At 53.8% G+C, this 26,456-nt stretch overlaps 1 protein-coding gene across 34 annotated transcripts in view; it reads right to left on the bottom strand.

The window, feature by feature from the left end:
- Positions 1-26,456, bottom strand: part of RBFOX3 (RNA binding fox-1 homolog 3) — a 321,786-nt gene that overhangs the window by 239,685 nt on the left and 55,645 nt on the right. The window contains exon 1 of one of the 34 annotated variants that reach the window (XM_024104677.3): positions 16,677-16,914. The exons of 31 other annotated variants lie outside the window; for them this stretch is intronic. The gene's annotated coding sequence lies outside the window, so the exon portion shown is untranslated. Of the gene's footprint in view, positions 1-1,830; positions 1,963-6,565; positions 7,291-16,676; positions 16,915-26,456 lie in introns of those variants that run through there. 2 more of the 34 variants (XM_065562865.1, XM_065562864.1) reach the window with 2 other exon arrangements.

Here is a 26,456-nt window from a genome sequence, read left to right as displayed (position 1 = left end):
GCGACGCAGCCCCTAGTGCCGGTGCCGGCCCAGCTCCCGGCCAGAGGCAGTGGGACACGGAAGTGCTGGGCAGCAGAAGGGAACAAACTCGCTCTCCAAGTGGGGGCAGCTTTGCTCTTCACGTCTCTCTCCATCCCCAACTGCCAGGCTCCATGCCCTCCCCGCCCCAGCTAGGGTGGGGTCTGGCTTGGGAAGCGGCACTTACTTGGCTGAATAGGGGGTGGTGTTGGAAGAAGCTGGTGGATCGCCCCAGGCTGCCTGCCCCATGCACACTCCCATGCAGCAACGGGCCCCCCAGAGCTGTTCCACATCACGCGCACCCAGAAACCCAAAGAAAGAATCACCACCCTTCCCCCAAGGCAACAAAACACAGATGGGATGCTGTGGCCTCAGGGCTCTTCCCCACCCCCAGGAGCCAAGGGGAGAGGGCCCTGGACCTCTAGGGAGCCTGGAAGGAAGAGCCGGAGGCACAGGCCAAATGAGAACAGGGATACGCCGTCAGGAGTGGAGGGGAGCCTGGACAGAGATGCTGGCACTTGGGCTGGGGGTGGTAGGCCAGACACCAGAGCCACTGGAAAGCGCCTGCTCAGATGGTGACTCCAGCAGATGGCCAGACAGCTCAGCCACCCAAGGCCCCACTCCTCCAGCCACCAGCAAACTGGGGGCAGTTCTAGAATTCCCACCCCCCAGGACAGCAGCACAGAGCCTGCGATAGCAAAGGCAAAGCGGACACGACAGTGGGCTCACATCCTGTTACCCCAGCGGCACGGCTCATCGGCTGCCATGACAGTCACAGGCAGATTCCCATCAGCCACTCTAGTTGTTTACTCTAGCTGTTTACAAAGTCATCAGCAAGTAAAATCCATCTGCCCAGTTCCAGAGAGAGCATTGTCTTGTCTGGCCTGCCCTCCTCACCAGCCGGGGAAGGAAACAACGGGCAGTACCTGCTATAAGAGCATCCTTCTTCAGAGAGGTTAAAGTAGTTTACACACAGCTGGCCTCCCACTGAAAGACTGGGGAGTGCAGGGAGAGGGGAAGTGACTGGGTCGAGGTTATAGTCACTGGCAGAGCTTGGAAAGGAACCCAGGAGTCCTGGTTCTCTGTTCCCTGTTCTGACAATTAGTTAATGCTGCGTACTGCAGCCAGCCTCCCCCTGCTACATGCACTGGTTATCCACCAACCCGACAGACTGCTCTTTCTCTCCCCATAGCTTGCTCCAGCCCTACAGAGGTTTAATGCGAGAACAAAGCAGCAAATTCATGTATTTCTTCTCAGTGTTCAAATCCCAGAACGTCCCCTGCCCTGCGATCCTGCTGCACAATTCAGTGCCGAGTCTCTTCACCTGAACAGGGACTTGCTCCTGGAGGGAGCTGTGCCTACGGGGCCCTGCAGACAGGAGGGAGGCAGCAGGGAAGCCTTGCTGGGCAGAGGGGTGATGCCAAGCCTGTCGCTGGAGGGAATGGCTCTATCCTGATCCGGTCTCTGCTTTACAATAACTAATTAGCCAGGGTGAAAGGTTACGGCAGGAACTCCCAGCCCTGCTCCCCCACATAGCCCTTTCCAAGCCCTCACTAAGTAAAAACCATCTCCTGCTCATCATCCACTGAGCTCAGTCACCCATCCCTGCCTGGCAGCATCAGAATCCACCACTGTCACTGAGCTTGGGGCAGATGCACCAAACAGCACCAGTCCTCTCCCGGATGTGCTATCACCGAGTTCTGCCCAGGTCACAACACACTGAAAGACGCAAACACAGACCCTGGAATCCCCACGCCTGGATTTAGCACCAGGAAACCTGGATTCCTGCCACAACATCCTATCAAAACTCACCACTCAGCACAAGGACACTGGGGAGAGGAGGCTGCTGCCCTCCCGGGGGTGAAGTGCCTCATGAAGTTCTCCAGCACTGCAAGGCACAAAGCCAGCTCCACTGCAGAAAGTGTTAATGTTTCCATCCCACTGCAGAACACATGACATACAACCCAGAGAAAGAACAAACCTGGGAAGTAACTTGGTTACTAACAAAAAGTTCTGACCTGCCCAAACTCTCTGGAATTCCCCTTCACCTAACTACACCCCCTCCTTAGTCTGCCTACTCCTGATTAACATGCACATCACCAAAGCTCACTCCTCCCCCTCCACTCCATGCCGCTCATCCAGCCCCCTCCATCAGATCCACCTTTGAAGTCAATTTGTCATGGCCCAATTTTCTAAACCACTCTGCAGAGAAGCCCAATTGCTGTTCTCCCTTAAATTAATCTCTGTTTGTGGCTCCTCTTCCCTCTCCCTCTGATTAATTTTAAGTTACAAGAAACTAGCTCTGAGTTTAGGGTTAAATGGGGATTCAATTGTTTGGGATTTTTAGAGGGTTTTTTGATCACACATCAAGCTTTTCTTGTCAATATCTCACACAGCTGTTGTTAATCGCCAAGAAAACCACAAACCCATATGCCGGGCTCTGAGCTCACAGACAGCGCCGGGGTAAGAAGGTTCCATGCACATCACATACCAGTAACTGCAGGGTGAGGGAGAGCTGGAACCCAGTGCTGTAGCAGGAAACCTGGCCCAGAACCGCTCTCCCAGACATTGTGCCAGCTGATAAATAAAGGGGAGAACCCCAGGGCAGGAGTTTGTGCTGAACAAAGTCCTATTGCAAAGAAAAAGGAACTCCACGGCCTTCCAGACACAGGGAAAGGCACCCAGAGACCATTTCAGCTGAACGAGCACTGGGCACCGAACCCCTATTTGAAAAAGCCAATGTAGCTGCTTGTCAGTTGGCGGGAACAGCCCAATGGATGCCACTTGAGCCTGTTAAAGAACTCTGGTAAATATGAGGGGACTACAGCAGTGGGGCCCAAACTTCTCCTCTCCCACCCCCCCTTGCCAGTAATGGAATGTGTCTGCACATACACACACACCCTGGGCCCAGAGTGGGGCTGAGTGGCACTCTGTCCCGGCCCCCCCAGGGGGCTGGCCAGGGCCCTGCTGTGCTCCCCCCTGCATTCCTCTGCACCCCCCTGGGGTGGCACACCCCACAGTTTGGGGACCACTGCTCTACCAGGTGTGCGGGTTTTTTATCAGAGTTCCAAGACTCGCTACTGAGAGCTCGGCTCCCCAGTGCCAAGCAGTGGGAGGAAGGCACTGTCTGAGGGCTTATCTACATTTAAAATGCGATTGTGGTGTAGCTGCCCCGCTGTAGCACTTCAGAGAACACCCTACCTATACGGATGGGAGGGCTTCTCCCATCGGCGTAGCTGCTCCACCTCCCCAAGAAGCAGAAACTAGGTTGACAGGAGAATTCTCCCACCGACCTAACACTATCCACATTGGGGGTTAGGTCAGTTTAACTGCGTCATTCAAGGGGGTGGATTTTTCACACCCCTGAGCAACATAGTTATACCAACCTAATTTCCTCATATAGACCAGGCCTTAGAAACACCTTGTCTTCAAGAGCTAGAGACCCCAGCACATCCCTAGGTAAGCTGTTCCAATAGTTACCTTCCCTGTTAAAATGTACCCCTTGTTTCTAATCTGACCTTGTTTAGCTGCAGGTTCCAGACATTGGTTCTCATTAGTTACCCAAAGCCTGGTGGTGCAGAACAGACCTACAAGCACCACTCTTAATGCCGGTCATGTTTAACGCAGGGCCAAGTTCCAGGCACTGTGGCTTCACTCCTACTACGGCAATAAAGCTGCAAACCTTCAAACGGGATGAAATACAATAGGGTTATTTTTTCGGTGTCTTCCATGCTCTAATGCAAGCCCATGGGTGGGCAGTGAGGGTGGAGAATTGGGGCTGGGATGGTCTGCACCAGCAGCCTGTGAGCAGTGGGAGTCAGTTATCTCCAACAGGAGAGCAGTTCATTAAACAGGAGCAAATCTCCAACTATGCAGAAATGTGTTCAGACCCACCAGGAAGCCTCTGCCTACCGTGTGCAGGATCCCTGCCTGCCCTGGCCCTGCGCCGCTCCCAGAAACAGCCGTCCCGTCCCTGCAGCCCCTGGAGGGCGGGGACAGGGAGTCTCTGCGCGCAGCCTCCGCCCCAAGTGCCAACTCCACAGCTCCCGTTGGCCGGGAATAACACCGCAATTCCTTCCCCCAGCCCTGAGCCCCCTCCTGCACCCAAACTCCCTCCCAAAGCCTGCACCCTCACCCCCTCCCGGAGCCTGCATCCCACACTGATGAGCAGTAAAGGGGGGGGGGCTTTCGGCAGAAGGTCGCACTCCAAGTTTGTGCAGCCCAAGATAGGGTAACCTGCTCTGAGATCAGAAGCTGTTTCCCACTTATCTGTTCTGAGCCTGGTATCTGCGCGACAGAACATGGCATTTGGTAATGGGATTTTGATGTTCAACAGAAGATGCTTTCCTGAGTCTCACTTTACGTCACACGCGGAGATAAACACGACCATCAGGTGCCACTGAAGAATGCTAAAGAGTTTGCACTTTTACTTGACAGGAGCGGGGATAACTTTGTATTTAATTGTGAACTTGGCAGAATTAATACGTATTTATTTCAGCCTTAAGCTGCCCATCACAATGCCCCCTCTCCACCACTGCAGGTGCAGCAGGTAATCCAACAAGGACATCCAAGCACTAGTCTCTTCTAACTGAAGCCCCCGGCCACCTGGCAGGCAGGCTGCCCTATACTTCGCCAGCAGTGCTACAGTTTTGGGATTGCAGAGACACTATAAGTGACCATCAGTTCCCACTCCCTTCCCTCACACACGTCCAAAGGGCTGGAGCTCAGCTATCAATGCAAGACACCACTGCCACGTGACTTCACTGAGAGGAAGCGTGGGTGTTTTTAAGTCAGGGTGGCTCAGTCTCGGCTACAAAAGTCAAACCGGACCGGGGGCAGAGCACACCAAGTGGCCCCTGCCAGTCCAGAGCAAGCTCCCATCTGTGCCAGTGCTGCAGAACCACCCTTGTCCCAGTGCAAAGGGTGAAATGGGCCTAATGGGGGCCAAACAGCTCCCCACTCTCCTGTCTCATGCAGCTGCCCCCAACCACCGTACTCTCCGCAGCCCTGCTGCTGGAAATCATCATCTGCACTCCTCCACAACAGTCTTGGCTTCCCCACAGCGTATGGGGACCCTGCTACAGATCCTGCTTACAGGAGGTTCATCCCAGCAACCTCCTCTCCGCCACAGAGGGACTGCTCCTTGCCTCCCCTCTTCACACCACTCCCTGGGGCCCCAGAACAGCTTCCGGGCTCGAGTGGTTGCATCTTGGACCCACGCCTCGCTGACTTTTGGGGAAACACGCCAATACCACTTTAGGTTCCGTGACTACAGCACCTGCCGCAAGCCCATCCCGAGGGATGCCCAAAGCTCGGGCACAACCGAAAGCCCAGGAACAAATCCTGCCCACCTGCGTCTCCCATAGCCCATTGCCACTGCAGCCCTCAGGAGGAACATCCCTGCACTGAGAGGTGGCTGGGCTCTCCAGTGCTGCGAGATCACTTTACTCCAATTAACCTGGACTTAAGATAGCAGGGTTAAAATTGCCCCTCAGAGTCCTGGCGTCTCAGTCCCAGATACACGCCACCACCTCGGGGGGCAGCGATGCCACAGCACGCACCTTCTGGGAGAAATTTAATCCAGACAGGGCTTCCTCACCCCACTCACTCCAGGGACTCGGCAAGGCATCGGAGCCAAAGACCCTTTATCTCCCCTCTGGGGATGTACCCTCCCATTTGTGTCTGGTCTGAAATCCTGGTGCTAGTGGACTCTGGTCTTGCCTGGATGGCTCTGCCCATCATTTCTGTGGCACCTGTTAGTCTAGTGAGGTTTCTATTAAAACAGCCTGAGGACCTCCCACCCCAAAGAGTGAAGGGTCACCCACCGCAGGGCACTCTGACTGGACAAGGGCCTGAGCCACGAAGCTGCTATTCAGGGGGAGTTTGGGATTGTCCGCCCCCCCGCCCCCTCGGGAGCTGGGCAGTTGGGAGTCAGTGTATTTGGGCCCAGAGCTTGGTCTGGGGCCCAGTTCTATCAGAAGCCCACAGTCCTGCCAACACTAATCAGGGCTCCCGCGGTGAACCGCTCCGGCCCAAGCCAGACCCTCGTAACACCAGGTGGGGTTGGAACTGCAAGCCGAGCAGGAGGGAACTGGAGCCCAGCACCACTGCATATGCTCCCTTGTGCTAGGGATTCGCAGCATGACTCCTTTAACCCTGGCCCGCCCCCGACTGCCCAGCCCTGCCTGTCAGCACCACAGCATCCGGACACTTCTCTGGGGACCACCATGCTCAGGCAGGAACATGGCGCCAGGGACAGGTAGCGAATCAGAGAGCACAGAACCACCTGCCACCTCCATGCCTCGTTCCCCTCCATGTCCCCAAGGAGATGGAGGGTGCCACGTCATACCCCGGCAGATGGCAAATGCCCGGCTGTCACTGCAGACAGAGCAAAGGAAAGGAGTCACCAGGGATTCAGCCTGACTGGCATGCCCCCAAAAGGAATGCCGCGGGCAGAGCAGAAGGCAGGAGTCCTCTCTGTAGCTGTCATCACATGGCAGGAGCCTGTGATGCAAGCACAGGTGAAGAAGAAGGGAGACAGACACACCTGGGGGATGGGAACAAATGCCAGGGGAGGTGTTAGGGCAATCACCAGATCTCCAGCAGGAGAACGGGAGGGTGCAGCAGATTTTCCTCCGCAGCCAGTTCTGGTGAGAGCCACTCCGGAGCGCCCTCTCCCGAGAAAGGAAGTGACGCCACTTCAGAAGACAGGAAGAGGAGCTGCAGAAACATCATGGAGAGCATCACGCCTCAGGACAGCACAATGAGAACACACCCAGGCAAGCAGGGCTCTTCGCGGAGGGAGGTAGTGATGAAGCTCTGCTCACAGGAGATCATGGAGGCCAAGAAGACGGTTGCAGTCTATTTTTCTGCACAGGTGCATTAAGTATTCCACACCGCACATTTGCTGTAAATCACTTCCTATTCAGGCTCACTGCTGAGGGTCTCTGAAGGTCGATTTTCCATGGTTATGACAACAAAAAGTAAAATTGGGTCAAACCTGAAAGGTATTATCTTCCTCCAAGCTGCTAAATGCACAATCGTAATGAGGTTGGTTAAGCAATTCACCCACGGACTGCGTTATTTGCTCTGAAGATGTATTAACCAGTTAAATGAGCGTGATAAGGCAGCTCTGCTTATTTCTCTCACCAGCCACACAGACGATCTGAGGTTCCAGGTCTCCGTCTTCCAGCGAATAAAACAAACCCAGCGAACGTGCTGACAAAGGAGAATGGTGCACTCAAACAGCCCCAGGCCAGGCTCCTTCCCACTTGACCCGTAGTAAGAAAGAGAGAACTTTAAAAACATCCAGCAGCTGAAATCTATTTGAAAAAATAACCATACTTGCCCCTCCCCCTCTTCTTCTTTCACTCCCCCGTTCCCCAAGCTCCTGATAAGAATGAATGAATTGAGCAGGATCCCGTGTGGTAAGCAAGCCAGAGAAAGACTTCGAAGAAACTCAGCTTCCAGGGACAAGCTCACAAACTTGCTCAGCTCCCAGGGGTTCACTCGAATATATTTCCACATCCTGCTATTCTCTTTAGAAACTACCGATTCGTTTCACTGGCCACCCACTCACCTGCCAGCACCACTTTAAAGGCTTCATCCAGAAGCACCAAATGAACTTGCCTTTTCAGGTTATTGCTAGTAACTTGCATCGGGGGCAGCGCTGGCATTTGGGGTCTGATGAATCTCAGGAAGTGGATTATGCTGCATCCAGCTATTTCTGGGCACAGGAGCAGCCCGTACCAGTTTGGAGGGCACAGGAAGGGTTTGGACACAGCTCTGTTGTGTCTATACAGTGTCCAGCCGCTGGGGCCATTCATCCCAACACAAACACTAAGAGTCGGGGCGGGGGGGGGGGGGGGGGCTTTATTCTTTATGGGAGTTTTTGGAGATCAACACTTATTAATATAAATGTCACTGACCTATACAAAACCATGGCCCTTGAATCCACGCGATGTTTTATTCGTCCCATGTAAACAAAGAAAAAGAACATGTTAATTAACGTTATACAACCCCCAAAGGACTAAGACAGAACACCATGGAACTGTAATAAAAAGCATCTGTTTACAACAACATCAGCAACGGACCTGGGCTGAAGGGTGTATCTGTTGTCTAACATCTCTGTTTCCTTTAAAGGCCCTGACCTCAGTGCAAAGTGGACCATGCTAGCTGTTCCTTAGTCTCAAGGCTACTGGATTACAAAGCCTTCGTTCAGAAAGCAATGCCCCATCCATCTGTGCCAACTGGCACAGCCTTGGTGCCTGGAACAATTTCAAAGCTCAGTTTCCCACCATGAGCCGACGTGGAGTGAGGCTGGAGCCTGAATGCTTTGGGTCTGAAGCAGTCACCTCACTCCTGGGAGCTGCTCCTGCTGTTGGACCCTGGCGTCTCTCTGATGGAATTACTGCTGAATTCCTGTATTGATCACCAAGAGGACTGAAAGGGGAGGCGGCTCAGCTTTCTTGGAAGCTGGCTGGCTTCCTGCATCCTGCGGGATGCAACTCCAAAGAGTGCCAAGGGGCTGAGAAAAGGTTCGGCTCATGCTGCCCCTAGAAGCTGAATCCCCCAGCAAGACGTCTGAGTTGGAGTCAGCCAAGCACATTTCAGGGGGCATTTTCCCAGTGCTCTCTCTAGACAGCTGCTGAAGGGCAGGATGTTGGGGTACATGTCAGAACAATGGGGGGCACAGAGCTCCCCCGTTAGGAGAAGGAAGATCCAGTCAGAACTGGAATCTGCTGCTCAAAACGGGGATGCCTCCTGTTCTTCCCCTCTCCGGGAAGCAGCTGACAGGACAGAAGGACTGTGGATGGTTTATTCCCAGCCAATGAAAGCGTGTGTGTGTGTGGGGGGGGGGGGGGAACGGGAGAAAAAGCAAGAAGTTGCATGGATCACAGCGACTCCCATTGCAAGCTGGCCTGGAGGTGTGATCCGCTGCTTTGGCGCCATCCCCACCCAAGAGCGCAGCGGCTCACTGAGTGGGGGAGGAGCAAATGCACATTTGCGTAATAATGTAACATGCAGATCTGTCAAATAATGAGCTCTGTCTGCCACATCAAATGATCAAATGGCCACCAGAGATGGCAACAGCCGGCTTAAATCACCCATGAGCAGGACCCAAATGACACATTAGGGAGACACAGATACAGCCTATATTTTTTCCTGATGAGCCTGCTGGCGACTTGCCATGAGGAAGTAGCTGTGTGGAGAAACGCCAGCGTTTTCTACCGTCCAAGGCTGCGTATGTCCTAGCAGTGTTTGTCAACACAACGCTTGGAAGCGGCAGCACCGTCCCTAGATGGCCCTATGAGAAATAGCGACAAGCCCTTCAGAGAGAGAAGGCCAAAAGTATCACCCGAAGTGGGGGCTGCAGCTCAAGAGGGGGGGCTGCATGCGTGGGAAGCCCAGAACTGGAGCAGCTGGGGGGCTGCAGGCCAAGACTGAGGGACTGAGGTGGGAGGCTGGGAAGAGAGAGGGGACCGGACTAGCAGGAGGGGTGTGGGTCACCGAGTGGAGCGCCGTCAGCAGACCTGATGGAGGTAAGCCCAGGACTGGACCCTCAGGGGAGCGGCTCTGACAGAGCTGTGCAGGATAAGGGTATACACCTGCCCACACTATGCCTGGTTCTAGCCAGGCTCATTAGTTCCTCACTCTCTGTAAAAGCAATGGGGGGGACGGGACGTGCAGAACCACGAAGCACAGCAACCCTACAACTCTGGGCTGCGTGGCGTGCCCACGTTAACACAACAGGGCCGGAGGCTGAGTGTGATGAACACAAAGGGTCCAGGTGCTGCCACAGAACCCAGACACAGCCTTTTCCCCCCAGCACATTTTGCTCTGCTAGGCCAGGGCGCACAGAGCCTGCAGCCACCCGAGAATGCCTGTCTCATTGCCCTGCGCCTGTGGCATGGGGGCTGGCAGAGGGGGCACCAGAGGGACTGGCACGTCTCTGCGCTGAGGATTGAAGACGTAAAAATGAGCAAGTCTGAGAAAGAGGTCAGAGGCGAAGGAAAGAGGGCAGCTGAGCCAGACACCAGCCTTTGTCCCCCTGGCTTTGGGGAGGTGCATGTCCTGACGCTGAGCACCACGGCAAACCTCCAGTTCCATGCACGGCCGCTGGGTTTAGCCACCTGCCATCTTGGGGGGATCCCAGGAGACCCCTTTCTCAAAGAGCAGGGATCAGAACAGCATGGGAGAGCTCCTGGCTCTCACACACCAGCAGCCCCAGCTCTCCTACGTGGTCAGGGACAGCATCAGACCGACAGCACTGCCCTAGCCCACACTGCCACTCGCCTGCCGGAAGAGGCAGGAAAGCCCAAGTGCCACCAGCTTCCCCCTGCGGTGACCAGAACGGGGGGTGACAGCGCTGGGGCAAGTTAGCATTCAGAACGGCACTGCTCACCCGTTTACGTGCACCAAGCAAATATCACCCGCTCACAAGTCCCCGTGTTCATTCTAGACTCAGATGAAGGCCAGCATCCTGCCTGGAGAGGGGCGTCTGCTCCCCATCCTCTGACAAATACCCACCCGTCTCTCAAGGTGACACCTTGGAAATGCAGGGATGTATTCATTACATCTTTCTCACTCCTCCTCTTCTTATTAGAGCTTAAACTCTTTCCCCACCATCTGCCATTCACAAGTCATATTTTAAAGAAGGAAGTGACAGCTTCCCTTTGATCAGCCCTCCAGAAACCCTGTCAGTTCAGGCGCTGGAAATGAGGAGAATTCATAATTCTGACTCGGGGTGGACTCTTGACCCCTGGCCGCCCCCCCCGGGACTGTCAGCTCTAGCAAGCATGTGCCCGACTGTCGATCCCATTCATGCTCTGTCCCCTCTTCCAGCACAGCAGGCTCAGGTTAGCTTCTAAAGTCATGCCTGGCTCAGCCAGGGAGTTCTCACTGAATTATCTTCAACCCCGTATATCAGGGAGCATTTATACAGCTGTCCTTCCCGACAGAAGACAAGGCGGTTGTGGAGAAACTAAATGAATTCTTTACTTCAGACTTCACTGCAGAGGATATGGGGGAGATGCCCACCCCAGCCATTCTTTTTAGGTAACAAATCTGAGAAATGGTCCCAAATTGAGATGTCCAGTACAGGAGATTATGGAACAAACTGATATTGCTGTTTAAGTCAAGTCACCAGGACCAGGTGGTGTCCATCCAAGAGTTCTGAAGGAACTCAAATATGAAATTGCAGAAGTATTAAACTGTGGTATGTAGCCTATCAATTAAATCAGTCTCTGTACCAGATGACTGGAGAATAACTAATTATAATACCAATTTTTTAAAAAAGAATCCAGAGCTGATCCTGGCAATTACAGGCTGATAAGCCTAACTTCAGTACCTGACAAACTACTGGACACACAGATGAACATGATTTGTTGTGGAAGAGTCAGCACGGCTTTCATAAAGGGAAATCACGCCTCACTAATCTAATAGAATTTTTGAGGATCTCAGCAAGGATGTGGATAAAGGTGATCCAACTGATATAGTGCAGTGGTTTTCAACCTGTTGTCCACAGACCCCTGGGAGTCCGCAGACTATATCTAAGATTTCCAGAGGGGTCTGCACCTCCAGTTAAACAATTTTAGGGGTCCACAAATGAAGAAATGGTTGAAACCATTGATATAGTGTACTTGGACTTTCAGAAAGCCTTTAACATGGTCCTTCAAAGACGTTCAAGCAAAACAAGCAGTCATCGGATAACAGGAAGGAGCTATCATCGATCAATAACTGGCTAAAAGATAGGAAACAAAGGGTAGGAATAAACAGTCAAGTTTTCACAACAGCGAGAGGTAAATAGCGGGGTCCCCCAAGGATCTGTACTGGGACCAGTGCTGGTCAACATATGATCTGGAACAGTGGGTGAACAGTGAGGCGGCAAACTAAACTGGGTGTCTGGGCAATACAATGGCAGATGAAATTCAAATGTTGACAAATGCAAAAAAAATACATATTGGAATAAATACTCCCAACTACATATTCAAAATGATGGGGTCTGAATTAGCTGTTACACTTCAAGAAAGATCTTGGAGTCAATGTGGATATTTCTCTGGAAACATCTGTTCAATGTGCAGTGGCGTCAAAAAAGCGAACAGAATGTTAGGAACCATTAGGAAAGGGATAGAAATAAAACAGAAAATATCAGACTACCATTATATAAATCCATAGTACACCCACGCTTTGAATCCCGAGTGCAGTTCTGGTCACCCCATCTCAAAAAAATATATGTTAGAATTGGAAAAGATGCAGAGAAGGGCATCAAAAATGATGAAGGGTATGGAACAGCTTCCATATGAGGACAGATTAAAAAGACTGGGAGTGTAAACCTTAGAAAAGAGAAGACTAAGAGGGTGTACAATAGAGGTCTGTAAAATCATGAACGGTATGGAGAAAGTGAATAAGGAAGTGTTATTTACCCCTGCACATAACACAAACTATGGGTAACACAAGAACTAGGGGTCACCAAATGAAATTAAGAGGCAGAAGGTTTAAAACAAACCAAAGGAAGTATTTCTTCACACAACGCACAGTTAACCAGTGGAACTACTTGCCAGAGGATGTTGTGAAGGCCAAGACTATAACAGGGTTCAAAAAAGAACTAGATTAAAGTTCATGGAGGATAGGTCCATCAATGGCTATTAGCCAAGATGGTTAGGGATGCAACCTCATGCTCTGGGTGTCCCTAAACCTCTAACTGCCAGAAGCGGAGATTGGACAACAGGGGAGAGTCCGCTCGAAATTGCCCTGTTCTGTTCACTCCCTCTGAAGCATTTGGCACTGGAACTGTCAGACACAGGATACTGGGCTAGATGGACCATTGGTCTGACCCAGTCTGACCATTCTTATGTTCTTATAGACCTCCTAGGTCAGTATCTGAGTGTCATTTACCATCCCTACATAGAGCATCACATGATTATACCTCCTTACTGATGGATTTAAAAGCAGTTTCCTAGACCCATATTTCTATCCTGCCCCTCCCCCTCCTTGGGGGCATCTGCTCCACTTCCATAAATACAGAGCCGTTTTATCCTTTCCACCTCCTTCAGCACAGGGGGAAAGGACTTAAGAGCACCACCAGGATCTGATTTCTCAATTGCCTGCTCATCTGGAGATTGGCAAATGTCAAGAGCCCAAGGGACGAGCCCCAGATTTATGGCCAATGTGGATGAGGAGAACACAGACGCGTTAGTGAATCTATTTAAAAACTCATTGGAAAGAGACAGACCGTGATGGATTGGCATGAGCAGGTAACACCCTAGTCTCTAGGAGGGAGTCCGAAAGAGCGAGGAAACAGCTGGCTTTGGGAAGGGGAGATCTGGGTCCGGAGGATTTCAGTGAGGACAGACGGGTGTGACTCTGCATTGATTGGCTTTAAACATAGCGCCTGAGGCTATTCACCAGAGTGGTGATCACCAAGCCCAGGCGGTGGGGCTCTGGGGGGCAGGAGAGGGATGCTTGGCTGAATAGTAACCTGGCTCAGATAGCAAAGGCAGAAGGTACCCAACAGCACTTCTGGGCTGGGAGGAAGAGGCCGTGGAAGGGAAATGTGACAGATATTGAGCCACATGGAGTATCTTTGAGGACCAAGGCCATTGTTCTGAGATGGGCCAGGCAGTACAAGCTTTACGATAGTCATAGCTCTGATGTGCAGGTGTGTCTCCCCCCCCAGTTCACTGGGGTTGGGGTGTTCAGCAGAATCTGGAATTGCTATGGGGTGATTAATGCAAAATCCCAACGCAGGGCATGGAAGCGAGCTGTGTAGCCTGAAAACCTGCTGCATGGGAGTGGGGCAGGGTCCCTGCCCAGAGCCAAGTGACAGAGGGGGGACAGAGGGGCAGGAAGCTCATTCAGCAGGACTCAGGCAGACCCTGGGGAATCTTGGGCCACCCACCACTGCAGACAGTGCGGCTCCTGTCTCCCTTCCTTCTCCTCTTTCAGGGTTTTTCCCTCCCTCTCTGTATAGCTCACACCCGCACCTGGGCAGCAGATAACTCCCCTGTAGATCACTCAGCAGCTGTCCCCTGCTTCATGACTCCTCCTGCCTTTGTGGGGAACATGCACACCCCCCCAGGTCTGCTTCTGTCTCCCCTTCCCAGCTCTCTGCAAAATGTTCCTGGCCTGGAGCATGCTGCAGGGACTCACTAATAAGCCCCACGCCCCTCTTGTGCACAGTGCTGAGAAGCCCACGCCAGGATCAGAGCTGTCCCCATACCCCTGCCCCAGAGCTGTTCCTCCCCCATAACAGCACTAACATTTGTTCAGATGCCCCTGCACTTCAAGGCCCCCTGGCCACCAGGCACCTGAACCACCCAGTCCCAGGCCAGCAGTGAGCTGGCAGAGCACAGCCGCAGGCAGGCTGGGGTGGGCTGCTCCCAGGGAAGGGATTAGAGCCGCCTCTGGTAATGTCTCAGAAGCGAAAGCATGCCAGTAAACCTGGATTTTGTTTCCTCTGCTGCCCTCAAGTCTTGAGATGCCTGGTCCCCAGGCCAGCGATGGCCATTTCAGAGGAAAGGCTACAGAGCTGCAGCCCTGGGGCAGGGTCTCCAGCAGCCCTTTGGGAACAAAGGGGGAAGCCCAGAACTGCAGCAGCGTCCCCAGCAGCACCCGGGGCGGGACTCTGCGCAGACTGACGCCTGTCCAAGGGCGGCGCAGACACAGCCTGGAAGGGTTAATCCCTGCAGCCCTCCAGCCAGGCCGTCCCTGTCACAGCGAGGCCCCACTGCCAGGCTACAGGTCCCCGCATCCCATGCATTAATTAACATTCCACGTGTAAAGCCGGGGTTGTAATTACTGCAAGTGATTAACAGGCCGAAGGTAGCCTGTCTCCAAGGAGCAGATTAACAGAGGCGCCCTCCAGCTCCTGCTCTCACCTCAGCACCATCGATGCATTTTAAACAGGGACCTGATGCCCCCGGTAGCCTGTGATTAATGGGCAGGCTAAGGAGTAAGAATGTGCCGGTGGCATCTGTCCCCAGGCGCCCTCTCTTGGTGCTCCCCCTCTGGATGGGGGGCGGGGGGAGCACTCAGGCAGCCAGGGTTTACGTGAACAAAGGCCAATTCCAGAGGAAGGCAGAAGAATGGCTAGAAATCAGCACTAAGGGGCTGGCAGGCTACTCCAGAGGTGGCCAACAAGTCGGGGCATTGCTGCTCTGCCCACGGCACAGCCCCAGCTCCACTCCCCTGGGAGCTCTGTGCCCCCATCCCTTGCCCAGGAACCACACCACCTCCCCACCCCTGATCAGCACAGTGGAAGGGATGGGATATACAGGGGGACTGGTTTGCTCCCTCCTGGTGCTTGTTGTCCACTTTGCATTACAGACAAACAAGAACAGAGCAACTGACTAAGCCCTGAGTCCCTGAGACGAACGCGGTGTGAAGGACGAGCAGACGGAGGCCTGGAGACAGAGAAGGGTCACCATGCAGATGCCAAGTGGCAGAGATGGAGGCAAGCGCTGTAAGATCCCTGACTAGTGCTTCTTTTCCTCTAACACTGAGCGCGTGATGCTGGAAGGGAAGGACTGTTGCGGGACAAGCCCGCTCACTCGGCATGAGGAAATCAGCGAGGGACTCCTACTAGCATAAGAAAGCCGTGCTCCTCCAGACATGCTGTAATGTCACACAGCAGAGCACTATCTCCAGCTTGCACCAAGTCCCAGGATTGGGGCTGATGTCCAGAGCCCGGCTCTCTGATCAGTGAGCTCCAGCACTGGAGCTGAAGTGCCCTCAAGCAGCTCTGAGGTTATATCTATTCCTCCCCTCCAGGGTGCTTGGCGGACAGATTTGCAGAACATGCAGCCGGCAGGCCTGGGATCCCATCAAGTCTCCTGAGCCTTGGTGACCACCAAGATAACCCTGGGGCTGCAGGAGGCGAAACTGGTGACTCCATGTCATTCCTGAAGTCATTAACCACTTACCGATCAGCACTGTGGTCACACCAGGACAAGAGGGGCCCAGGACGATACGAGAGCAGCCCCTGAGCCAGAGCTCAGTGGCAAAAGGCTGCTGCTCAGAAGTGCTCTTCAGCCGTGGTTTAAAGTGATTCTCAACAGTCCGAATACAACCCACGTCTCAGCTACACGAGGCTCCTTTCCCCGGGAGAATCAGCCCTGCCCCGCTCCCCTACCTTTCACCGAGCTCTCCAGACGCGCAGAGCAGGCCAGGCTGAAGGCGTGTCCCCCCCAAACCACCTTTCAGGCCTTCCCCATATGTCACGAAGGAGCAAGAACAGCCCCCAATCCCTTCAGGAGACACACAGAGACCTGCTGAAGCTTCCCACAAACCCTGGCTGAAGGCAGCCCTGCTTCTGTTCCTCCCCACACACACACACACACACACACACACACACACACACGGGGATCAGCCTGCTCCACTTCCAATCCTGAAGCCAGAGTCATCCCCAGGGAGTACACAGCCATTTCCACGGCAACTAACTGGCAGCGAGAAGGAGCTCTGCTCTGCTCTCTAATCCCACCACCAAACCGCGGCAGAGGACAGGGAGGGATGGGGATGCAGAACCGGCTGCTCCCTTTGAAGGAAGGCGCGAGATCCCCGTCCTGAGGAGCTGGCTGCAAACACAGCCATACTGAGCTGGGCTCTGGGGCTGGTCCCCGCCCTCTACCCACCCCATGCCCAAATAGTGCCACACGTACCACTGGTGGGATGCGAGCTTGGCGGCCCAGCCATTCACTTCACAGCAGCTCTTTAAGATGGTACGTGAGCCAGTCCAGTTTGGGAGCTGCTGTTCTCAGTCAGACACGGCTGCTGCAAAGAGACACTCTGGGCCGGTTGATGGAGTGAAGCTGGGAGAGCTGGCATGCACGGAGGGGTCCACAGAAACAAGGGGTTCTCACCCCAGCCTGGCTCCAGCCCAGGGGCGCTGCTCCTGTTTGCTGCCTGTGGTCTTCCTCCATCAATCCCAGGAGGTGGGACATGGAGTCAAAAGGGGGATGGAAATCCAGAGCAGCTCTGAGGAGGAGGTGGAATCATACACCGCCTCTGAGCAGCTGCTCTCTCACGGTCCCCGGGGAGAGCGGGGCAGAGGCTACAAAGCTGTAGCCATGAGCCACCCCTCCCCATGTCATAACTTCCTTGTAAATCTGGGGGTCTTTGGCCAATATACAGGCCCCAGTAAGGGTGGCAGGGCTGGTCTGAGGCCCCTGGACATTTGCTGCCTCTGAGCCAGGCCATTATTGCAAAAGAAACAAGAAATCTCTACAGTCATTCCAGGGTTCTCTCTCCCCGCCCCGCCCCCAATGCATGCGCACGCGCACACGCACACGCACACACACACACGCACACACACAAAGTATGCAAGAACTTCTCACTTCCAAAATGCTCAATTCCCCTCACACTCCAACCCCATCCGTTTCTCTCCCCACAGGCCGCCTGTCCAAGGTCTGCCCGTCCCCGTATAATCGATCGGCAACGTGCTGAGGGGGAGCCGCCAGCAGGAGCAAGGCCAACGAGACTCCAATAATTACAAGGAGATAAGGCTATCAGCTGTAATTAACCACTATCCAAGGCAGACCGCTTGGCTGCAGAGACTTTCTTCCTTCTTTTCCCCAAGACTGCAAAATAAATTATCCTGCAAAGTTAGCAGGGGCTGAGCTATGGAAACAATTAAACAAAAATTAAATCCAATTCATTTATACTCTGAGCACAAAGTGGATAATGTGGGGTTTTTCCTCTCTCTCTCCTCTCTTCGCCCTGGTGTTAGAGGACTATTATGGGAAATTAATCATGGGGAAAAGCAATGAACGTGCTCTCTCTCTTTAAAAGTGCACTGAAGTGATTATATAAAAATCTATTAGTGGGGCCAAGAAATTTAAGAGTGACACCATTTAAAAGGAAGAGGGCGACTGGGCTAGCAGCAAAGGGGATTGATTTCTTAACTGACAGATTCCTGAATAAAGGCCTGGGGAGCACACAGGGTTAATGAACTGGTCTCGCTGGGATGGGGAGATTCATGGATAAGAGTTTGAGAGACCGTGGCCAGTCCTCCGGGAAGTCAGTTCATGTAACAAAATCACCCCCCGCTCACGAGGAGCCCGAGCATTAACAGAAGGTGCCACAGGACAAAACGGAAGGACACCAGCAGATCCATGAGGTAGCCACCCAGCACTGTCCTAGCAGGGGGCTGCGGGTCAGGTCTGAGGGGCATTGGCACAGCTGGGTGTGGCAGGAGCCCGTGGCTGGAACACCAGCAGGAGCTGAGGGTCAGGCGTGAGGGACATCAGAGCTGTGTGGGAGCCCGGGATTGCACCTGCCTGCGCTGTGCCTGGGTCTGGGCACTCATATGCCCCTTGGCTACGTTAACACACATCCAATTCAAGCACTGCTGGAAAACAATCCTGAGCAGGGCCTGGCGGCCTTCCCCATGGGCAAAGTTCTGAGGGGAAACCCCAGAGCCCCAAGAGGGAAGCTCCATCCACTCAGAGCAGCGGGATGGGAGAGGACAGCTTGGCACTGACTCAGTCCTGACCACAGCAAGCGTCTTGGCAGCCACAACGCTCCCAGGGAGCAGAAGAGAGCCCTGTCACTCTGCAAACCAGCAGCCCTAACTGAGCTGCCAGCCCCCTCCGGTCCCAGCCTCAGAATGCTGCAGCAGAGTGGGGAGTGGAAAGGACGTTTGTTCAGTGGGGGATTCAGCATCACAGAGCTTACCAACCCTCGGCCAAACTCCAGTTCACAGGGGCAAGGGCTACAGGCCCCATTAATCAATCCTGATAATTGCAGATGAACATTACTGCGTCTCCAGTAAAACCCTGGCTCTTCCTCCCCCCACAACTCCCCCAGCCAGACTGGCTGGGTAAGGGAGAAGCTGCCTGCTACTGCTAGCCCTGGAGCACCCGCGCGGCTCTGCTTAAAGCCTGTGATAAAACCTTTGCCGAGGCAGATTCCGCCATAAATTCCAGTTCACAGGGAACTGGCCCTGGCCAACCTGACACTTGAATGAGATCATCAATTCCAGAGGAACCTCCTGCTGCTCGGGCTGGAATCCAAGGGAGAGCAGACTCCAGTCCTGGCATACACTGGAATTGAGGACTGTACCCCATGCCAAGCCCGGCTAAAGGGGAGGGCACGCGGGGGAGTCCTGGCTAGTCCTCCACTCCCCACTGACGGCTGATCTGCCATGGCCTCCAATGGAGGAGAGAGAGAAACAGCTTGTACCAGGGGCTTGCTGCCTATTCGCCATCTGCCAAGTGCCCCCTTGTATCGTCAGGGTGGCCCTGCAAGTGGCTCTGGCCTCAGTTTCCCTCTTCTGTAGTCCCCAGTGACTCCAGCAAGCTTTCCAAGAATAGATAGCCCTTTTGGGGTTAACTGATTACCAAAAAGCCCTGTGCACATTGTGATGCTGTATAGAAAACATGGGACGCTTTATGATATTGTTGACACCAATATTATAAAATTGCAAGGAATCTGACCAGATATGCCGTGTGAGATATCTGCAAAACTGTTACTGTTTGCCAAGTAGGATAATCTTGTTTATACGTTGGTATCACCTTTGTATTATGCGTTATAGATATGTAGGTATACGTGCATTTCCAAACGTGTGCTGTGTTTCTGGGTGACACCCCCAGATCGATTGGCGTCAGCACTGCCTAGCCTCTTTGATGGCCCCTTTGTACAATGAATCCATTGGAAGGGCCAGGGGCTGCACCTTGTGACTCAGCAAGGCATGCTGGGGCAGGGCTAGGGACAGAACTCTAAGGTTTTCCAAGCCATGTGGCTTGTACGTCCTGCGTCCCACTTGTGTTTGGGACACAGGACGTACAAGCCACATGGCAAAAGGAATATAAAGGGCAGCTGCATCATCTCCATTTTGTATTATGTGACTGCTTTACCATTTAACAACTCTCTCCCGTCCCCAGAACCCACTAACGAAGCCTCCTGCTGGGATCCCATAGTTAGCGTGTGGGTATAGGTAAACCATTACGCCAGCCCCTGAGGATCTGCAGAGCTGCCTCCTGGCTTTGGGCTGAGTAGCACCGGAGGGTCACAGGCATGCAGCAGGGGACGCTGGAGGGGACAGTTTCTCGCTTTAACCCACAGGTTTAACACACACAATGGTCTCTGGAGACTCAGGCTGTCTTGGCCCTTCAGCCTCCCAAACAGAGACACTGAGTTCTGGGCATGTGTGTTTGGGGCTGGGAGCTTTTCCAGACGAGACTTTTAAAATCATGCCCTACTTTCACAGATATTAGCCCTTTATATAGCAGTGGGCTTTCCCCGTAGACTACCCTGGGAGAAAGCTTCTCCTGCCCTCACTATTGGGTTGTGGCCCATTTAGTGCTGCCCTCCCACTCCCAGCCACCAAGGTGCCTGCATTTCACACACAGACAGACAGGAGCTCGGGAACGAAACAGGTCACGTGACGGTTAATTAATAAACTTTCCCACCGGGGAAATAAAATCTGGAAAGCCAAGATTCCATTGTAACATGGGCTGAACACGGTGTCCTCTGCGCCAGGTCATCAACGGGAGAGTAAAATGACTCCATATTGTATAGAATGGATCCAGACCACTTCTCTGCAAGCCTATGAAAGGAAACACACCCCCTGCAGCAGGTTTCCGACCCTACACAGCACAGCCTGCCCAGACCGTTACCCGAGAACCAATATTTACAAATACTCCATTTCGACATTAACATAGGCAAATGTCTTTCTGTGAATTGAATGGAAGCGTCTCCTTCCCACCAGGCGAATGGAAACACAAAAGCACTCTCCCTCAGACGCATCCTTTCAATGGTTTTAAAGAGGTAAAAGAAAACCCTTTGATCTCAGCAGCCAGTTTGTTTAGTCCCACTCAGGGATTGAATTGACAAGGGATGTCCTTGAATACATGCAGAAATGTCCTCGCTCCCCAGGAAGTCAGCCTCGAGTTAGAGAATCCACAGTGTGAAGGGGTTTTTTTTGCTCTGCCAACAATGGGCCAGAACAATCTAGTCCAAGGTCTGTTGCTGCGAGTTGAATGCAGTGCAGCTGGAAATGAGCGTGGGACTCTGCAGCTGGAGGTAGATGCTCCCAGCTATGGAGCAGGGCAAGAAATGTATCGGATTCACGGGGAAAGCACTGCCTTCTCACTCCCTGCATGGGGGGGGATTTCCAGAGCCCAGGCTCCAGAGGACTTGGGGTTGGTGGTTTCCCTTTGTTTCTAAAACACTCTCTGCTATATCTCCTAGCCCCTGAAACTGTAACCTGCTCTCATCAGCCCAAGTGTTCGGAGGCACCAGGCCTCAGAAGTGACGTCTCTGCAGACAACCTCAGGTCTGCCCTCATGCACAGCTTCCGACAGACACAGGACATCCTGGGAAGTTTAGGCTCCCAACCTGCTAACAGAACCTCCTGGCCGTCTACGGACCTGTCCACAGCAGCCATCTCTGCAGTGGTGCAGCTACACCAAAACACGCCCCATTTTACACTACCTGGCGCACCAACACTAGGAGTACCCAGGGATAGCTACATGTCCGTAGTTATTCCGGGACAAAAAGCCCCAGGTCAGACAGACTCTGGGTGAGGAAGGAACATGAAGGCAGCCTGGCCTTCACGTCAGACCCGCCTAACAGCCTGTCAGGAGGCAGCTCTCTCTAGGGATTAATTCCTTTCATCCTGAATCGTGGGACACCACCCATGCCCCTGACACCACAGTACTGACCCAGAGCATCACGAACCCACACACGGTATTCAACCTAAGGTCGGCAGGCAGATGCAGCAGCACCCCCTTCCTCCCCCCGAGCTGCGTTGCCTTTTGCTTCGCCGCAGGCTCCCACTAAGGCCCAGGGAACGGGAGCACAGCGGAGGGGGCCAGCGAGGAGCTCGGCGACCTGGCTGTTCCAAATGGGGACTCATGCCCCACAGCAAGCGACAGAAGAACTGGCCCATGCCTAAGGAGCAAATAGCATGACACAGCACTGGCTCTTTCCACGGGCTTGGCTCCCCCGCAGTCCCTCCTGGAGGCTGGGCATGTAGATCATGCTCAGCACGTCGTACCCCCAGACATGCTGTACAAACAGGGCCCGCGGAGGCTGGCAGTCGTCATCTCCCTTTTACAGGCACAGGGCACACGGGGCAAGCTTTGGCTACCCCTGCACTGCTGTGCTGAGAGAGGAGAAGGGCACAGGGGGCTGCCACAATGCAGCCACAGGGAAAGGCTACTCCTGGGGCACAGAGCGCTGCCAGGAACAGGTCTGTGTGCTAGCAAGGGCCCCTCGGGCTGTGCTAGGGGCAGCACGTGCAATGCCTCTAGGGTGAGAGCTCCCTGCATTCTGCTGCTCCTGATCTCCGGCCAACCTGGGGAGGACGGATAGCTCAGTAGTTTGAGCATTGGCCTGCTAAACCCAGGGTTGTGAGTGCAATCCTTGAGGGGGCCATTTAGGGATTTGGGGCAAAAATCTGTCTGGGGATTGGTCCTGCTTTGAGCAGGGGGTTGGACTAGATCCCTCCTGAGGTCCCTTCCAACTCTGATATTCTATGAACCCTTATTGCCCCTGGATCCAGCTCCAGGAGCCATAGGCTGACCTTAAGTGACCTGCCCAAGGACACAGAGTGAATCAGTGGCAGAGATGGGATGAGAAGGCCAGCGTTCAGAGCTCCTATCACCTTGCTGAGGCCACACTTGTGCATACCTCCCTACAGTCCTGAGTTTTGTGGGTCTGTCCCATTATGGGGGCCAGGCCAAACCTGTGCGCCAGGTCCCAATGCCCAGAGCAGGGAGCCGAGCCCAGCCAGCCCCGGGAGACGGTAGCCACCACTGCAGATTCATTGTGCGCCTCCCCCAGGCCTCCCAGGCCCCAGTGGCAGAACCTGTCCTGCTTTACCCACTGGAAATCTTGGGCAGTACGCGTGTGTCCAACTTGGCCTACCCGATCAAGGGGGAAGCAGCTGGAGGAGGGTTCCTCGCTTACAGGCCTGGGACCCTGGAAAGGGAGCCAGCTCTCCTTGTCAAAATCCAGTGGGGGGAGATTACCTCCAGGGATGGGTCTGAAGCCTGTTCAACCGTCCCAACAGCACACACTGGAGCAGCTCTCCATGAACACCAGGCGCCCCAGAGCAGAGCTTGGAATGCTTTAGGGGAGCACACTCCCAGGAGGGTGGCGTGGCCTTGGTGGGGGTCCAGGCTGGCCAGCTCTCCTGAGTACTGGCCAGTGGAGCTCCAAGCAGGTGGCAGCACTGGGGGTCGCTTGCTTACAAGCTGAAGGTGCAGGGAGAGGCTTGAATGATTCCAGCCTGGCGCAGAAAGGAGAGGTGGAGAGTCCAGGTCTGCTCCCCAGAAAGGACATGAAAGGAATGGCCTCCCTTAAAGAGACTGTGCTCAGGACCAATGTAAGGCAGTTTTCCCTTCAGAAAGCATGAGGTTTGGATGCTTTTCTTTGCTGGAGGCCAAGCTGTGCACAAAGAACCAGTGGGTCCAGGAATAAAAATCAGTGTGTGCCAACCATAACTGGCCGCTTCTCACTTCTTATCCCTACCGCCTGTAAGCCTGGACAGCTGACTGGTCACCGCAGGTGGAGATGGGCCCAGAGCACACTACACACACGTGCCACCTCGCCCCAGCTGCCATCCCATGTGCGCGAGCCTGGTCCCACTCAGCCCCTGGAACACGTCACCCTACTCGCCCCTCCCTGCCCTGGCCCCTCTGAGCACAGAAGAGAACATGAGGCTCTCTCCTCTTTGTGCCAGGCTCATTCGAAGCAGTGGACAAAGCAATCCACCCCCACCCCCACCAGTCCTGCTGTTGAGAACAGAAGCTGGTGCAATGCTCAGAGGTTAAATCACCTCCTTCTCCAGGCAGTTTTCTAGCAGCCTTAAAGTCTACTTTCAATCGCCCCTCGGAGGACAGGGAAAAAAAAGACACTTGGTAACACTCTGTGGTTGCACATATCAATCAAAGGGAAGAACCAGAGATGGGAAAATGAACATTGAGAAGAGGATTCTGCAGCTGTATCCACCAGGGCGGTGGATTTGGTTTTTTAATCTCCTCCCCTGCTCGGTCTCCCCGCCTACAGCCGCCCACCCCCAGGTCAGTAGCTGATTAGTGAGCATTCCTCTCTCCCCTTTAGGTGGGTGTCTTTCTAGAGCATCGCTCCTGCTGCTGCGGCTCCCAAGCCATGAAAATGACACCTTATGCTAATCAAGCGCTCCTCCATCTGCTACCACTGTTCCCCACATCCCCAGAATCACCTGGCTGGGGGCTGCAGAGCGTGCAGCCGATGCCAAAACTTTATTTTCACAAACCCAGTTGGTCTGGAACGCGAGCAGCAGCAACAGTAACGAGGGAGCCCTTTTCCGCAGCTTCAGGAGAAGCAGTCTGAGGTCTCATTAAAATACGCCTCATGCCGCCTGCATGGAACAACACAGACTGATTCCCCCAGCTGCCCCAACCCCCCTCCCACCCACCACCCACTGGGGACTTCACCTGATCCACAGCTTTGGGGGTAACTCCAAAACAGCAACCAGCTGTGAAGCTGTGATTGCAGAGATACTGCCCCAGGCTGAAGGGGACACCCCCCCCCACTTCCCCCAAGGCTTTTCCCAAACAGGCCCGGTAGGCGGCAGGTAGAACAGAACAAGTCCCAGTCTGCGCCCCACCCCCCCGAAAAGGCATTACAAACAAATCAGGCACAGTCAGCAACCTAACAAGGAGCGAAGCAACAGCCAGTGGTGTTCCCTGACCGCAGCCAGCTCTGCAGGTAAGGGCCTCCAGGGCTCACCCTTCCCATCAACTGAACACCTCCCATCAACCATCACTTCTCCCTCTCAGCCATTCTCTGGAAGCCAGACCGATGCCCTCGTCCTGTCCAGGGGTAGCAGTTACCTGCAGGGCACCTGAGCCCACCCACAAGAATAACCAGCAGGAAGAGAAAGTCCCTCTTCGAGGTGAGCTTCTCCAGGGCTTGTAGCAATGCGGGATTTGCTTTCCACCCAATTCCCAGGCTTTGGGTGCATTCCTGGCCATGCACTAGAAACCAAGTGGCACGAGCAGTGTCCTTGTGGAGGGGCTTCCCCACTAGCTTACAACTGTATTTCCATGATAAGCTTGATCCCAATACATGTGTCTTCCTTCTAACCACTCATCAGTCTTATACGTCTATAACCCTAACCTCACACAACACAAATAATAGAATCAAGTGATTACCTACAGCTCAAGGGACTGACGATCCGATTTTAGGCCAGTCCTGCAACTGCATCCATGTAGGGGCCCCAATTACCAATAGGCGCCATTCTGATCCCAGGTCCTTATTCCCTCCTACCAAAAATTGCTGCTCTGTGCCCACCACAACTCTCGATAGCGCACCTGTGCACACAGTCCAACACAACCTGCAGCGCAGCAATGACAGAGGGAGCAAATGCTGCTGGCTGGAGATTCACCCCGGTCACGAGGGGTCTCTTCTGTTTGTTTCCAGCTGCACAACCACAATTAACGAGACTAACAATGCCTCAGGAGACATATTCTAAAGTCAGCTTCATGTAAGGTAAGAAAACATTCCCCACTCCCAAAAGCATGATACAACATGGTGCTGGCAACCCAAAGAAGGCAGTTAGATTGTATAAACGTGTGATGCAGGACCATAGCTGTAAATTTCTGGTTTTCTTAAGTTTGTGGCTTGTTTTCATGGGACCATAGGACTGGAACGGATCTCGAGAGGTCATCTACTTCAGTCCCCTACATTCACAGCTGGACTAAGTATAGACCATCTGTAACAGGGTCGGCACCTGTCTCTCACAAGTACCTTCTGGTTGGGTGTGAGCTTGCTGTCTCTTAGTTCTTGGAACGGGGTGGCACCCGCCTCTCGTGAGCCGCCCCCCCGGACCGATGGTTTCTCTGGCAGGTCTTCAGTGACTCAACCCTCCGGCCGAGTCACACACAGTGTCGGAAGGTGGAACAGAAATGGGGCATACAGTCTTTACTTCTGCCAAGGCTTCCTCCCTGGAGACACTGCCCTCTATACCAGTCCAACAGTGCCCTTGCTTGGTCCGGCGAGGTTCTGGGCTCAGTCCTTGCTCAGTCCCGTCAGCCAGTCTTCGGCAGCCCTCCCTGGGCTTAGCCCTGCCCACGCTGAGCTGTCCATGGTCCTGCTGCTCTTCCAGCCATCCAGGAACCCTCTGTCTCACTCTGTGGCTTCTTTTTATATGGCCCTCCTGGCCCCTGACTGGCTGCTCCAGCAGCCCCTCTGATTGGCTGCTTCCCCTGCAGCCACTCTTGGCTGTCTAAAAGACTTCTCCTCTGCTCGTGTTACACTATTGACTCATATTTAGCTTGTGATCCACTATCTAGGACTCCCAGATCCCTTTCCATAGTACTCCTTCCTAGACAGTCACTTCCCATTTTGTATGCGTGCAACTGATTGTTCCTTTCTAAGTGGAGTACTTTGCATTTGTCCTGATTGAATTTCATCCTATTTACTTCAGACCATTTCTCCAGTTCATTTTG

This window comes from Chrysemys picta, chromosome 12 (assembly GCF_011386835.1).
Source record: "Chrysemys picta bellii isolate R12L10 chromosome 12, ASM1138683v2, whole genome shotgun sequence".
Lineage (NCBI taxonomy): Eukaryota > Metazoa > Chordata > Testudines > Emydidae > Chrysemys > Chrysemys picta.
Note: the sequence above shows the minus strand (reverse complement) of the source record. Positions and strands in the feature narration are given on the sequence as shown.